Below are 14,684 nucleotides of genomic sequence, written 5' to 3'. Positions count from 1 at the left end.
AATAATCTTTTGGATTCTAAAGCTTCTTCATGGATACTTATCCATTTGCTATTGTATTTAATATATCATCATTGGTTCGAGAGTTACTAGTTGCACACATTAATTCGTTTTGCGCAATTTAGTTAGGACAGGTTAAACATGAATATCAATAGTTTTAGTTTGTTACCCATTATGTTAGATTTGGCAAAAATGATCAGACAATGGCTCTCTGCATGAATATCAATATGTAGTCTAGATATGATCAACCAGATTATTTGTATCTGATGACATATGAATGACACTACCATTTGGCACACCGAATGGTTTTTACATTTACTGAGACGTAAAAGTAGTTACAGGCATACAGCTGACGGTAGAAAAAGTTACATCCGACAGCAACCCAGTGTCGTTTGGTTTAATCTGAATTTTAGTAGGTTTGACCGCACAGAAACTACAACAAAGCTGGAATAGGTCAGCTGGTTAGAGTGTGTGGCCCTTAACGACAAGGTCACAGGTTCAATCCCTGTTTCTAGCGTTGATTTTTTTTTCTTTCTTTCCTTGTATCTTGGAGCCTATATATGACCATAAATATGCGATTCTCAACTTTACTGCTTCTTCCCTTCACAAGATGGAATAGAGAATCTAGAGACTATGCGAAAGAGGAGTGTCACATCTCCTTGTCCGCTTTAGGTATCAATCTCATCAATGTCAATTTTGGTTCTGTTTGTATACACAGTCGGGTCATTCTTTCGTTGTATTTTTTTTCTTAAATTTCTGGCGTCTTGAGTTTTGGATTCTTGTTTACTGATTTCTCTCTAAGTTTTGCTTACGTTGACGAGTGCTGCTTACGTTCATCTGAAACAGGCTGAGTTCTTTAACTGCACTCGTAATCTGTCACCTGGAATGGAAGTCGGGCAATTTTGCTACCAGGACCTGTTGGTACGTTTTCTAGAGCATGTCTTTTGTCTCTTCTGGCTTTTTGGTTACGGTTATGAGATTTTGTGAAGCTGACTAAATCTGTGTCATGTGAAGAACTTTAGCAACAAATGTTTTCCAAGGCTTTGGCACATTATTTTGGAGCCAAGTTATTGTTATTAGGGTAAGAACGTTGATCAAACGTTGCAACTATGTTTCCAGTCTTTTCTTATTGTGTGGTCTAAACTAGCTCTATTTATGTTTTATTAGAGGCATAAGCATAGGCATCCACTTTAAGTTTTATATTGAGGTCGGTTTCCTAATCCAGGTAGTGTAGAGTTTAGGAACTCTATCTTCAACGATCGGTAAAAACCCTATCCTCAACCGCTGTCTCGTTTGCTTCGTGGAGTTAAAACCCACTGCGAAGATACACCAGAAAGTTAGTCCATCTGGTCCCTTACAGTCCGGATTTTCCAAAAAAAAAAAAGTCACAAAATACTCGTCCTATTCCAAGATCAGATGAAAAGAAATTTAGGTTGATTTCAAATGTTTGATATTAGCAACACTTGTAAGTGTTCTAGTTTAAAAAGGAATCGGTGCCATAACATATGAGTGGATATATAATTACCATTCCAAAAACCAAAAGTCACGTCCAATTGTCAAGTAGCCGGATGGAAAAGATGATTTATTGCATCCGGTCATTAGGTGACCCGATGATGGAAAAAAAGCAACAAAAAAAAAATACATCCAGACACTTAATGTCTGCATGGATTACTCCATACCGGTCCCTCAAATTTGTGGAGTAGCATATGGACTCCACAAACATATGGATGATCAATTCATCCACAGTAGTGTCTTTTAGTCCATAAGCTGAGGAATGCGGATCATCACAAAGATATTGATGATTTTCTTTCCTATAGAAATTGTCCTTATATAGGTAATTTTCAAACTTGATTTTTTACACCAAATCTTTTTATAAAATATTTCTCTCTTTCTCAATTTCGAATTTTTTTTAATGATAGAATTTTAAACCCAACTTGATTTTATGGAGTAGTACTTGAAGTCGTTGTTAACAAGATATGCGATAGTTATAAAGAAATAGGTAAAACACAATGAAGTCTTCAAGTTTTGGATATTATCCAAGTCAAACCTGTATCTAGAAGGGAAAAGAAGAGTTCAAGTCAAAAACAAATAAATTTGAAAAGTTAATCATACCAGTCAGAAGAACAAAGGAAAATCTCCTCAACATCGCATTGAATCTAAGCTTCAACAAATGAACAAAATCAGGAGGTCAAAGATTATTGAAGTCTTTATTTAAATTTTTAGTGTCCAAGTTTATATCTTGTAAATGACCTACTATTATTAATCACTTATGGAAATTGAAAATTTGACTTATATCTTCTAAAAAGGCGCAGTTGTTAATGAATTTGAAATTTTTACTTATTAAAATAAGAGGCGTTGCTGAAAATTAGCCTTATATTTTTTATTGATTGATACTTAATTAAAGGTTTCATTTAAATATACTTAAATTTAATTAAAAAACTTAAAAAAATTATATCTTACATTTGAAAATAAATTGAAAAGTAAGAAATTAAAATAACAAGATTGGATTATACCTAGAAAATACTTTTAAGATCTCGTAACAACTTCCAATCTTTCCGTTCATGTGGAGCCACTTCGGACGTCAGCTTTCTTTAACGTCCATCAGTTTTTCACCATTCTTTATGTTTCGACCAGCTCGCACTACCCAAAAAACATATAAACTTACTTCCTTATTGGTTACAATGAAGCAAACACTCAATTCGCTCGCATCACGATTGTATAGGTTCATTGTTGTTCTTTAAATTTCTGAAATATGTTTCCCTCGATATTTTGCATTGCTGTTGAGCACCATTCATACAATCTTGGCTAAAGTAAACATAATTCGTGGAGAGATTCGTTGAGAGAATGCTTTGATATGCACTTAGATCCAAGATCATTTGCAGTTGTCAATATGTACAAGCATTTAACTAGGTTTTTCTGGTTGTTCCATTAGTTGTACAACAACTTTCAATATCCATACAATCATAACTGTCAAATGTGTGCATCAGCTTGGATGCGGATTTGTAATCTTGGTTTAGTATTATTTCTCCTTCCGGAAAATATTTTATCTTGATTTGTAGGTTTTCTATACTTAAGAAATTTATATCTTTTTAGAAGTACGATTTGTTACTCCCAAAATTGATTTTTTATTTATTTATGTTTTTCTCTTTTATCTTGGAAATCAGGCTTTCATCATCCACTAGATTTTTTTTTCATTTTATTAATATAATCGCCATTTAGGAATTCATTTCAAAAATAAATAAAGAGTTGCAGTTTTACTTCATTACGTGTTTATCTTTTTTTCTTACCAATTTATCTAAAGTTTGTTAATGGGCTACTATGAAAACTAACCAAAACAATATTTCAGTTTAACCAGATGTGGGACTTGTAGCTATAAAAACAGTATTTCATCACCATGTCCATTTTAATATCGTAATAATTGAGCTATCTCCCTCCTTGCTAGATTTTGATCCTATGACTTATATTAGTTGCGGTAAGATAATTCATTCCTTATTGAGCAAAAACAAATAGACCACTTCAATCTAACTGAAACACTTTGTTACAGATGATAATTCATTCGTTGTTCCATTTGGAACCACTGAACGATAGGGGATCCACTGTAGATCAAATCGCTCACATTATTCAGTTGTTCTATGACATTGATATTTCTTATGCTGATGTCCATCAAAACGTGAACGATCGGGTTGGAGTGCTTATAAGTTTGCGCAATCAATTCGTACGAGTTGATAAGATTCACTTTATGTTCATTTACTTCAGCGACAATGATTAGTTTTAAACTTTCAACCTCTTGATTGATATAAAACAATTATACACACTAAAAAACTCTAGTAATTCATTGAGGGGGTAGTTTACGGCCTTGTTTTGCATATATATTTATCAAATCGATTAGAGAATTTTTTTCACTTGGTAGTTATTGTGATATAATTTACTAAGATATAATTGTCTATATAAAAGCTTATTTCAACTTGCATTTAAAGCATCTCAGTAACGTTTTATAGAGCTTATATACAATAATTTACTCTACACTTTAGCTAACATTAACATTGAAAGTTAATATTTAACCCATGTTTTAACATTTAAGCATGTTTTGACGATGACTATGATAATTGCCTCGGTAATGAAATACTTTATCGTGGAAAATCGACGATAGTATATCATCTTATGGTTGGTGGATTAATTTAATGATGTGAAATACTATAACATGTTTTTAAGGAAGTATTAGCAATTTTAACAAAAACTGGAACCTGAAATCTTCATATTCCAATGAGTATAAAATTTGAATCCAACAAGTATAAAATTTGAAAGTAGTAAAATAACCAAATGCGATATCAAAATTTATTATATTATACAAATGGGTAAAATTTTCAAAAACCATGCATTTTGCATTACCCTAAATTTAGGACTAATCCAAGGACGGATTTCAACTAAGGATGATCCTAGGACCGATTCTGACATATTTTAAACATGTTAATACATTTATGATATGCTTGTTAGTTTCGGTTTTCGAAAATAGATGGACAAAAGTATCCTAACTTTTTGGTAATTGTTCTCTTTGTTTATTCACAAAGAGATGTTATTTAGCTTAACTATACTTGGATTACCTTCTGAGTTTCCACCTATACTTTCAATGCTAAGCATTCACGAGTTCTTTTTATGCCCACCCATAATATTTTTATGAAAGAAAATTCCTACACACATCTATTAACACATCATCGTTCATAACTAATTTAACCTCCACTTCCCTCGACACATCACATCCATATGGAAGGAAGATTAAAGTATGTAGTTAAAATTTTACTCCTTTTAACTTAAAGACAAAGGAATTTATGACTGCATCAGAGAATTAGTGTTACTTATGTAGTATATGTTTTCAGAACTTGAGATTAAAGTTATATACAATTTTTCCTGTTTCAAACGACTCATTCTATGCATTTCATTATCAACTCAAGATCCTAGGCTTTCTTAGTTAGTGAACTATTCCCTTAGATAATAGAAATTTGTGAAATTATAAATGTAAAGTATCTAATAGCAGATAAAAATTATTATTTCTTCTAAAAAAAATTATCGTGTACAGAGTGCAGTGGATCAATGTTTTTTGAGATATTAAAAAACATTTTTTTTTTGTTAATGTGAATGTACTGTGACTACTCGTTTTTCCGTAGTCTACGTAATGTATACAGTTCGGAAAATCAGATACTAAGTAGTATCGATGGCTCAGTTGAACTGATGATGCTAAGTAATAAAATATATCAAAGATCACAATAATAACAAAGAACACAAATATAAAGTAAATGCTACTAAGTTATCATGAGATACAAGATATTACGTGGTTCGACTTTCGTTTACGTCCACGGGGTAAAGAGTGATTTGTTTGTATTAAGTTGTAGTGGTTATAAAAGATCTTAAATGCTTCCCAAAATAATAGAGATAACTCAAGTTGAATTTATTACTTAAGTTCTAAACATTAAAGAGGTATAATCTTAAGACTAGATCTTCTTCTCCTAGAAATTGAATGCCTTTAGTTTGTTGGTGAGGTTTGGTATTTATAGCCCTTTCTGCTCCGGGTATCTCTTTGTTTCCTCTAGGTCCATCGTTTCCAGATATACCTTTCGTACAGATGGTACATTCGCTCGCCGCGTGCTTCCTCCAGTAAAGCTCTGCCACCTCAGCTGACCCACGTTCCTTCGGGAACTCCCCAACCTCAGTACATATTGTACCTTCATCCACCGCTAGCCTCTGCCAATCTGGTTCTGCCAAATCATCTCTCTCCACGTTCTTTGATTATGTGTGTAGATAAGAGATTTGTGAATTTAATGATGATTAGATATGTCATCTACCTCTGTCCCTTCACCAGATGCCTCCTCACAAACTAGGCTTTTATTTCTTTGATCTTAGTCGACGAGGAATCCTTTCTTGGGACGAGATCAAGTAGATCTACGAAGGTATCCTCTGTCACTTGGGTTCCTCTGTATAGCGAGGTCTACACAGTTATCTTGTATGTGACCACTGAGATCGTAATACTGCGCTGTAGAATAATCGTATTCACAGTTTACCCCTTTTCTTTCATATTCTACCGTTTGGTAGGATTGGAAGAAAACTCTCGTAACGCCGCCATTTTTGCACGTACCAATTGGGTGGCCCCATATGTCCTTTCATGCAATAACTTCCCTTGAATTTCGGGACGTCCAGGTTTTTGGATTCTTTAGCCGCCTATAAGAAGAGAATAAAGAGTAGGAATTTTCATTAGCTCCTTTTCTTCCTTCGAACTGTCGTTCTCTGTCTCTTTCTCAGAAATTTTCTTCCACCACCAACTGTTGATCTTTCCTTCGATTTGACAAAACTTTGTGGTTCAATACTCGAACATTATATATAAGTAAGTGATACTTTGTCTTTTGTTGTTGCTTTTTGTACTTCTCCATGCTTAATTCTGTCTTCCCTTATTCGATTTGTTGGAGAATGTTATTGTACTTTCATGTGTGAATTTTGATTCTCTTTTAATTCGTTCATGTTGTATGAGAACTTGGGTTTGCTCCCATTTCGTATTTTGGTGTTGATTTTTCCATGATTGTTCTTCGCATGCAATCTTTCTTATGGTAGTGAATAACCTTTGATTTCGTCTTATGGTGGGTTTAAATTGCTTCCCCTGGTTGGTTTAATTAAACTCATGCCCAAAGTATGCTTATTTTTCCTCCATTTTACTCTTGAGTTGCATGTAATTTCAATCCGCCTTTGCTGATGAGATGTTCTTCATGCTGGTGTTAGGGATTATGAGGCTTCCGAAGAAACCTACGCGCAAGAATACGAGGCCTAGATCGTCTGCTGAGCCTCCTCCGCGCATGGATCATCCTGATGCTACGTCTTCTCCTCCTCCTGAGGAAACTGAGGTTGCTGAGGGTACTTAGGTGGATGCGGTACCTGAGGCTATTGTGCACCCTAATGCTGGAGAGGTTTTTGCTGAGGTTCTTCCTCCTCCTTCACCCCATTATGAGATCCAGAGACTGCAGCTTCGTGACAAAGATAACTTGTCTTTGACTGAAATCTCCAAGTCTTTTCTTCTTCATAAATTTCAGATCTCCTTTGCTGATGGTCCTGACATTTTTACGGAGTCTTTGATACGGAGCTTTCCTTAGGATGAGAATAACTTGTTGATCAGTGCCGAACAAACTTCAAATAAAGAGGAAGAGAAAGGGTTTAGAGAGTGGGAAGGTTTTTACAGAAAGAGAAAGAGGAAAAGACTTACCTTGTTGTACTGTAGAAAAGTAAGTAAGGAGAGATAATGACCTAGAAAACTTTGGATTTATTTAAGTACTAGAGATAAAATGACTGGGTTTACTCGCTGTTAATGACTATCTATAATTTGATCATTAAATTAGATACGCTGACCATATTATAACAAATTAAAGCTTTAATTATTTATTTAATATTTAATGGTTGTTTAATTAGATATAACATCAGTAAGAATTATAAATTTTTGGTAGGTGTTAATATCCAAATTTCGGTTTAGGTCCTACCCGTCCTAGCTATTACACATGACCTCACAATACCAATAATAGTAAGAGAGAGAGTTGCCTTTCCATTGTAACTTGTCCTTCCTTGTATAGGCTTTTCTAAAAACCCATCTTTTCATGACATCATGGCACATGTCCTAAACCTTCTTAATTACCACTAATGTCATTTCTTAAAATAACCTTCCTTTTTTGTTAATTCCTCCTTTGTCCTTCCACCCTTTATGGGTATCTTTTATGTGGGCTTGGGTTTAGTCCCCAAGTCCTTATTTCTTGACCCAAGTTTATCCCTACTCTTTTGGGGCATCCCCAACCCACTAAGGTGTGTTATTTTTCATGTATCAACATTAGTCCCTTGGCTATTGGGTTAGTCGTCGGACGATCCAATAGCCGACTCTTTTCATGCATTATATCATTTATTTATTATTATTCTTTAGGTACCTCGTGTCGTTGAGGGAAGGACGGTTTTTCAGAGCATTTATGGCGTTTTCTTCTTTATATAGCAACACCGAACTTACAAACTAATCAATTTCAGTCCTTGCCTTTGTATTTGTTGCCTGACACTTCACACAGATGGCTCACAATCTTCACGGGTACGTGTTAACTTTATCACCAGTTCCCGCGTTAGTCTCGATGTTCAAAGATGTGGAATTAATGCGCCTGTTACTAGTGGAGGCTGAGATCGAGATGCTTTGTAGTCATAGGCCGGCTAGTAGGGCTTCCACGCTCACTCATCTTGCGGAGTGCCTTGCGGCATTCCAGGACGCTGATGAAACTGGACGGTTGACATCCACGCTCCAGCATGCCTTAAACGATGCTTTTGCAGCGCGTAATGCTGCCGCCTTGTTACTTACTGAATCTCTGAAAATGAAAGCAACCATCGGGTAAGCCATTGATGATTGCCGCTCGCACATCTCTGGTCATGCGGCTCCGCGCCTCCTCGGGGATACTCTGTCTTTGGATGTTGTTTCTGCGGTTGTGAATCCGTCTTATCTCAGGGATGAGCTTGCACGTTTATTGATACTGCGGGAAGAGATAGGCTTGTTGCGTGATTTCAGACAAGCACATCTGGACGTGGCACGTCGGGATCGTGATGAGAATGAGGGAACTCTTGCATTGGCTCGCGGGGGCAAGGCTAAGGGGAAGATCATTCGAGATATCCATAAACTATTGAGTAATGCCGATTGGGAACTATCTCGAGCAAATATCCAATGTGATGAGGGTAGGTTCATGGCGACAGCCGTGGATACGGACATTACTCATTGCCGTGCGTTGACGAACGGTTGAACTACGCTTTGTTCTTTCAGTTTTCCTTGTTTATTGTTCTTTTTACGCACTTTCCTTTTGAGTCCTTTTCTTTCTTGATTCTCATGTCCCCCCCCCCCCTCCGTCGTTTGTATTGGATTGTTATTATTTAGTTAATTGCTTGTTTTGACCTTGTGAATACTGTCCTGCTGGCTATGAGCTTTAGTTCTCGAGTCCCTGGTGTTTACATCCGGTGTATATTGGGATTGCCACATTTTCCTCAATACGAGTCGACACGTGTTTAGTCGTGTATAAAAAAGGGGGTGGTGGTGATTAATTGCATGGTAATCCACGCCAGCCTCTTATATATGTGTCTTCGTATGTGGTCTTTTTTCTTGGTTTAAGCCATCATATCCATCTCTACCTTTTCTGATCAACAAATCTCCAGCATGGCCAATTCTCTACATAGGTATATTCTACCCTTGGAACCCATTCCCATGTTAGTCTCGGAAACGTTTAAGTGGGACGAGCTGAAACGACTTATGCTCATAAAAGCCGAGATTGAAGAGCTTCGGGGCCAGAGAAAGGTGAATAGGGACGCTAAACGCGCGAATTTCGGGGCACAGTATGAGGTGTACCAAGCTGCTCGGCAAACCGAATCGTCCGGTCGGGTGTCGTTGGAGATCCCGAGGGCATTGGATGAGGCTGTCACTGCTCGTGATGCAGCCGGTCAATTGTTCGCGGATTCCCTGATGATGGTAGCTACTATGGATCGCGCCATCTCGGATTGCCATCTTTGGATCTCTCATCAGGGGGGATTACCACATCTTGGACATACCCTGACCTTAGAAGATGCATCCACGCTTGTATCTTACTCTTATCTCGAGTACGAGTTGGCTCGTTTATTGATCCTGAAGGAGGAATCGGGCCTATTGTGGACGCTCAGGTTGATTCATCAGGATAAGGTGCGCAAGGATTACGACGATCATGAGGATACTCTTTCCGTCGCCCATGGGCACGGGGCTGAGAGTGATGTTATTCGGGACATCCTTAATCTGGTGAATGAAGCTGATCAGGGTCTCCGTTTGGCTACTGCGCAATGCGACGATAGTCGCTTGATGGTGGAAGATTTGGACACGGACATCGCTCGTTGTCGGGCATTGATAGCTGGTTAGGTTTTGTGTCCCTTTGTGGGATGTCTTTAGTTATCTAGTTTTTTATTTATTTTTTTGTGGTGTAACTGGTCTTCGCTTTTTAATTTGAAAGTATTGTTATCCGTTTGTATAGCAAGGGGTTATTGGGTGGAGTGGACGTTTGCTGAAAGCACTTACTCCTTCCCCTCTACCCCCTCTATTTTTTTTGTGAGGATGGTGAGGTGGACGTTTTCTAAACGCGCCTGTTTCCCCTCCTTTTTATGCACGGATTCACTTATTTCAAGGATGCTGGGTGAGGTGGGTATTGGTTAAGCGCGATTACTCCTCCTCCCCCTTTTGTCCTTTTGTTTCAAGGTTTTTAGGTGAGGCGGGCGTTGATTAAACGCGCCTACTCCCCCCCCCCCCCCCCCTCTTTTGTTTCTTTTGTTTCAAGGATACTGGGTGGGGCAGGCGTTGGTTAAACGCGCCTGCTCCCCCTTTTTGTTTTAATTCTTTTGTTCCAAGGGTATTGGGCGGGGCGGGCGTTGGTTAAACGCGCATACTCCCCCCCCCCCCCCCCCCATTTTTTTTTGTTTTTTTTTCAAGGATACTGGGTAGGGGGTCATTGGTTTTAAACGCGCCTACTCCCCCCCCCCCCCCCCCCCCCCTCCCCTTGTCCTTTTGTTTCAAGGGTTTAGGTGGGGCAGGCGTTGGTTAAACGCGCCTACTCCTCCCTTTTTTTTTCTTTTGTTTCAAGGATATTGGGTGCGGCAGGCGTTGGTTAAACGCGCCTACTCCCCCTCCTTTTTCAAGGGTACTAGGTGGGGTGGGTGTTGGTTAAACGCGCCTACTCCCTCCCCCCCTTTTTGTTCTTTTGTTTCAAGGATACTGGGTTTGGCGGGCGTTGGTTAAACGCGCCTACTCCTCCCCCCCCCCTTTTGTCCATTTGTTTCAAGGGTCTTTGGGTGGGGCAGTCGTTGGTTAAATGCGCCTACTCCCCTCCTTTTTTCAAGGATTTTGGGTTTTTCCCGGAGACTCTTTTGAAGGATTTGAGACTTTTGAAGGATTTTCCAGTCGATCAGGCGCCTTTGGCTGCCCTGAGGCTCTTTTGAAGGTTTTCAGTCAATCGGGAGCTTTCAGCTATCCCGCAGCTTTGTATAATGTGTTAGTCTATCAGGCGCCTTTGGCTTCCCTGAGAACTTTTGTAGAATTTGTCAGTCGACCAGGGGACCCATGGCTGCCCTGAGACCTTTTGTAAAGTTTCAGTCAATCAGGAGCTCTCGGATGCCCTGAGATCTTTTGTAAAATTTATCAGTCAATCAGGCGCCCTTGGCTGCCCTGAAACCTTTTGTAGAATTTGTCATTCGATCAGGCGCCCTTGGCTTCCCTAAGACTTTTGGTAAAGTTTGTCAGTCGATCAGGCACCCTTGGATGCCCTGAGACCTTTTGTAAAATTTGTCAGTCAATCAGGCACCTTTGGTTGTCCTGAGACCTTTGGTAAAGTTTGTCAGTCAATCAGGCGTCTTTGGATGCCCTGAGACCTTTTGTAGAATTTGTTAGTCAATCAGGCGCCTTTGGCTGTCTTGAGACCTTTTGTAAAGTTTGTCATTCGATCAAGCGCCCTTGGCTTCCCTGAGACCTTTTGTAGAATTTGTCAGTCAACAGACGCCCTTGGCTGGCTTGAGACCTTTTGTAAAGTTTGTCAGTCAATCAGGCGCCTTTGGCTTCCCTGAGACCTTTTGTAGAATTTTTCAGTCGATCAGGCGCCTTTGGCTGTCCTGAGACCTTTTGTAAAGTTTTTCAGTCAATCAGGCACCTTTGGCTGCCCTGAGACCTTTTGTAGAATTTGTCAGTCGATCAGGCGCCTTTGGCTGTCCTGAGACCTTTTATAAATGTTTGTCAGTCAATCAGGCGTCTTTAGCTGCCCTGAGACCTTTTGTAGAATTTGTTAGTCGATCAGGCGCCTTTGGCTTTCCTGAGACCTTTTGTTAAGTTTGTCAGTCCATCAGGCGCCATTGGATGTCCTGAGACCTTTTGTAGAATTTCAGTTAATCGAAAGCATGTTGTTGTTTTTTTGCAACTTACTTTATTTATCGAGGAGGGCGTTTACATGGCATGACTTATGCGTAAAATTTCTTCGACCATTTTCCATTGATAGGCGTCTTAACTTTAGTTCCGTTCATGCGTCGAAGCTTGTAGTATCCGCTTTCTGTTGCCTTTCTTATTGTAAAAGGGCCTTCCCAATTTTCCGTGAATTTTCCAGCGCTGGCATTCCTTTGTACGTTCGGGGCGATTTTCAAGACTAGTTCACCGACCTTGAATGTCATCTCTTTTACGCTCTGGTTGTAAAAGTTAGCTGCGCGCTTTCTGTAAGCTTCCGCGAACCTTTCTTCCTGCATTCTTCTTTCCTCTATTGTATCTAAATGGGAAAAGTGGCTCACTTCATATGGTGTGGTATGGCTAGCCATTGCTACTCTCGCGGATGGGATTGCTATCTCTGCAGGTAGAATTGCGTCTTCTCCGTAGACCAATGAATAAGGGGATGCACCGGTGAAACTTCGTTTAGAGATTCTATATGCCCAAAGTGCCAATGACAGTTGTTCGTTGTATTCCCTATGGTGGTCATGTACTAGCCTACTGAGGATGCGGATAAGTGTTTTGTTTTTCGACTCCGCCTGCCCATTTCCTTTGGAGTAATAAGGGGTAGACGTGTGAAGTCTTACATTGTATTGGCGGAATAGATCGATTACATCCTTGTTCACAAATGATTTTGCATTATCTTCCATGATTATCATAGGTGCACCGAATCTGTAAATGATGTGCTCTTTGATGAACGCGGCTATTATAGCTCCAGCGTAGTCTTTGAGGGGTATAGACTCAACCAATTTCGACGCGTATTCAGTGGCGGTGATTATGTACTTGTGTCATCTCGAGGATGTCGGGTTGATAGGACCTATGAGATTGAGCCCCCAACTATGAAATGGCCACGGCGTTACTATGCTATGAAATAGTGCGTGAGGCACCTGGATTAAATTCCCATGTTTCTGGCACTGCAGGCATCTTCGAGCGTATTCCGCGGTGTCGTTTTCCATGGTAGGCCAGTAAAACCCTCCTTCATAAAATTGAAGGAACAACTTCGCATCCCTTGGTGTTCTGCGTCGTGAGATCGGGTCATGACTTCTATTGCTTCTTGATTCGACAGGCATCGCAACGCGGAATTACCATAACTTTTACGGTAGAGCACGCCTTCAAGGATGAAGAAACGCGTGATATACACATTTTTGTGTATACGTTGTACTTAATTTCATGTATTAATGGTACTCGATTTTTGTACTAATATTGTGTTTTTATGTATTTTTAGGAAATAAACATTTTCGGGAAAATTGGCTCGAAAAAGTGTTAAAGGCAACCCGGAGGACATTTACTATTCGGAGCGCGTTGAGAGATTATCCTTTCACGAGTTAGAATCAATATATTTCGAAAAATATGCATGTTGGAACACCGCAACACTAAACAGACGCGTGATAAGCTAAAACAGGGAACAAATATATTTTCGTTTCACTTACTGTTGGTGTTACTGTGGGAAATATACGTGCAGAAAAGGAAAAAATAGGAAACTATTCCCGAGAATAATATTCCTTCACTGTGAAGATTTTGAGGAGTAATTGGAGATATTTTACAGCTCATTCATGCGTGCAGAAAAGAAAAGAATAGGAAATTATTCCCGAGAATAATATTCCTTCAATGTGAAGATTTTGGGGAGTAATTGGAGATATTTTACAGCTCATTCATGCATGCAGAAAAAAAAAAAAAGGAAATTATTCCCGAGAATAATATTCTTTCACTGTGAAGATTTTGAGGAGTAATTGGAGATATTTGTGGTTACTGCTGGGTTATAAATAGTTCCTGAGATGTAAGAGAAGGGGGGTGAGTGATTAAGAAGTGATTAGGGGAAGAGTTTTAAACACCCGATTTTCATCATTTTCTCTCCATTTTATCTTTGTAAACAATTTTTGAAGTAATGAACAAATATTTTGAGCGTGTTTACACTATGATGAGCTAAACCCAATCCTTGGGGCTATGGAGGAAGCCGTTGTTTCGGTAAAAGTGATATATTTCTATTAATTAATTACAACAACTCTATTGTGATTTTTGCATTGAACTAATAATTGTTTATATGATTTTGATTAGTTAGGTGTATTTTCTCTTGATTGAATATGCTTGCTTCAGGGTTTTGGTATTCTATGCTTGGATTAACATCTATTCTTTTGGAAATATACATGTCTAGGAAATACTACTATAATCAATTTGAATGTTGAGTTGCATAATTATTGTTTTATTAAATCACTAATATCAATCAATGGTGGAATCCTAGCTCTATTCTCTCCATAATTTTCACAACATCTTTTTAAACTAGTTCGCTATTTTTATTTATTAAAAAAAAATCTAAAAATACGCTTTCACAAGTCTTGAACGAATCATACTACTACAACAACTTTGAAAACACACCAAACTTTTGGCGCCGCCGACGCGGATTTGTCTTTAGGCTAGAGGTTTTTTTTTTTTAGGTTTTTTTTATTTGTTCTTCTTTACGTTTTTGGGTTTTTGTCTTTTTCTTTCATATTTTGGAATTTGGAGCGAAAGAAAATTTTGCCAAAGCTTTTGGTGAATACTTAAAGACTGGAGTAAAAGGCAAAGCGAAAGGAGCGAAAGAAGAAGATTTTTTTTTTATAGAAAAAAGAGAGACATTTTTATTTTTGTAGATTTTTATATTTTTTATACTTTCTTTTTCTTTTGCACTTTA

At 38.5% G+C, this 14,684-nt stretch overlaps 1 non-coding gene across 1 annotated transcript; it reads left to right on the top strand.

The window, feature by feature from the left end:
* The first annotated feature begins 440 nt into the window (after window positions 1-440).
* Window positions 441-514, top strand: TRNAK-CUU. Its single transcript has one exon. It is a non-coding gene; the product is annotated as a tRNA-Lys (tRNA).
* The last annotated feature ends 14,170 nt before the right edge of the window (window positions 515-14,684 follow it).

This window comes from Papaver somniferum, chromosome 8, assembly GCF_003573695.1.
Source record: "Papaver somniferum cultivar HN1 chromosome 8, ASM357369v1, whole genome shotgun sequence".
NCBI classification, from domain to species: Eukaryota; Viridiplantae; Streptophyta; class Magnoliopsida; order Ranunculales; family Papaveraceae; genus Papaver; species Papaver somniferum.
Note: the sequence above shows the minus strand (reverse complement) of the source record. Positions and strands in the feature narration are given on the sequence as shown.